This window comes from Mastomys coucha, unplaced genomic scaffold (assembly GCF_008632895.1).
Source record: "Mastomys coucha isolate ucsf_1 unplaced genomic scaffold, UCSF_Mcou_1 pScaffold13, whole genome shotgun sequence".
Classification (NCBI taxonomy): Eukaryota; Metazoa; Chordata; class Mammalia; order Rodentia; family Muridae; genus Mastomys; species Mastomys coucha.
In genome coordinates this window covers 4,799,355-4,801,731 of record NW_022196895.1, presented here as the reverse complement: position 1 = coordinate 4,801,731, position 2,377 = coordinate 4,799,355, and the positions used below count along the sequence as shown (strand labels likewise).

At 38.9% G+C, this 2,377-nt stretch overlaps 1 pseudogene; it reads right to left on the bottom strand.

Moving 5' to 3' along the window:
* Positions 1-533: 533 nt before the first annotated feature.
* LOC116087914 lies at positions 534-650 on the bottom strand (annotated as a pseudogene).
* Positions 651-2,377: the final 1,727 nt, after the last annotated feature.

Here is a 2,377-nt window from a genome sequence, read left to right as displayed (position 1 = left end):
AGATGTGGCTCCTGGTCAGAGCATAGGCCAGGACCATACTATGGTGCCAGGTAGCATCACCAGCTACTCTTATAAGTTTGTTCCTCACCTGGAGCATCCAATCCAGTTCTGCTTCTCTTCCTGATGCCCACATTCTTTTGTTTCTTTTTCTCTCCCACTTCTCTACCATTTACTTGTTCCTCTTAGTGGAGCCTGGGGTTGTCCCAAGAGAGGTCTCAGGAGTGCTATGACTTGTTGGTGCATTATAGCACCAGGTAAAATTAAATAGCTTGGACCTTGCCTGCTCCCGCTGGCCTGTGTGATGGCACTGGACGAGTGGTGATCTCAGACAAGCTCCCTATCCAGGTGGGCCCTGTGGCACCTGTCTGATGATCATCTCGGGCTCACTCTTTGCCTGCTAGATGGCCCCATATGAGCTTCGTCTGTTTTGGGCTCATTTCCAAGCTGGGTTTGAGCTTACTCCATGCTCTAGAAGGCCAAGTGGCCTGTGCAGTGGTGTTCAATAGTCATCTCAGGCTCTCCTTTTTTCAGGGAATATTGGGCACCTAATCACTTGGGTGTTCACAGGCCAGAACACTGAGCATAGACCCCCTACTGATGCATAGCACATGTGACTCAGCAGACACACTTGCATTGCCTCTAGGGACAAGAGGCAGTTAGTACATTTTTTTACACATAAAGATAATGGCAGTGGTTGATTCCAGATGGGCCAGCCCAAGGCTCCACAAAAGGATATAAAGGATAGTGATGAAAATCATCCATAGAAACTAACTCAAATTAAATAACTTCATGAACTTTTTTCCTACAGAAACATTGCAGAGTATTATTGCCTTTCCTCCAAAAATGTTTCCAACTTTAGAGGTTCTTAAATATTCATATATGGATGTGGATGTGTATGTGTGTGTATGTGTATGTGTATGTATGTGTATATATGTATATGTGTATGTATGTGTATGTGTGTATGTGTGTATGTGTATATGTATATGTCTATGTGTATGTGTGTGTATGTGCATGTATGTGTGTATGTGTATGTGTGTATGTGTATGTATGTATATGTATGTGTGTATGTATGTGTGTGCGTGTACATGTATGTATATGCATGTGTTTGTGAATGTGTATGTATGTGTGTATATGTGAATGTGTATGTGTGTATGTATGTGTATGTGTGTATATGTGTATGTGTGTATATGTGTATGTGTATATGTGTGTATGTGTGTGTATATGTGTATGTGTATGTGTGTGTATGTATATGTATGTGTTTATGTGTGTATATGTGTGTGTATGTGTATATGTGTATGTGTATACTCTTGCATCTTACACATCTAATTAGGTTGGATTCTATATAAAATGGACTCCTAAGAAATGCATGTTCCTTTTCAAGAAGTGTCCACCCTGAGGTGGGACTTTGGTCTGCTTCTACAGAGTATGTTCTTCTGTTGAAGAAAAGTTTCAACTCCTGACACAGACATGGCAAATCACAATACCTATAACTCTAGCTCCAGGGCGTCCAACATCCTTTTCTGACTTCCTTGGGATCTAGGCACACATGTGGTACACAGATATACTTGCAGGCAAAACCCTCATACACATAAAATAAAACAAGCATTTTTTATTTAAAGAGTGGCTTCTTGCTTTCTTGCTTACTCTCATTAAATTCTGACTGCATAATGTCCCATGGTATAATCTAAATCCTTCTCTTTAGAAAGCATAAACAAGTGGCTGGAGAAATGGCTCAGCAAGTAAGAACATTGACTGCTCTTCCGAAGGTCCTGAGTTCAAATCCCAGCAACCACATGGTGGTTCAAAACCATCTGTAATGAGATCTGATGCCCTCTTTTGAGGTGTCTGAAGACAGCTACAGTGTACTTACATGTAATAAATAAGTCTTTAAAAAAAAAAAAGAAAGAAAGCATAAACAAAAACTGCTGCTATTATGGACACAAGAAGCCAGTCCATTCTCTGGCTTTATCAAATGCTTCATAGTGCAGTACCACTCACTAGCATCCTGGTTGTTACAGCACGGTATGCTTTAGACTATAATGCCTTTCTTATTTTTAACTTGTTAAAATTTTTGGTAAAATTGATGTTTTATTTTGGCTAGTAGTTAAGGAGCTCTTAGTGGTGAGTAGAAACAAGGAAAGGGTAATATTTAAGATGAAATTATGAATTAAAAGAGGAAGGAAATAAGATGGATGGGATTATTTGAAAATATGGATGCAAGTATATTTTCATATAAGTCCTCTGGATTTTTATTTTTTTACATACCCAGTTTTTAAATGCCCAATGTGTCACAACACAAGATATCAGTAGATTTTCAAAACAATATTTTTCAAAAAAAGAAGCAAATAAAACAGTACATTTCAAAACATGCCAACCT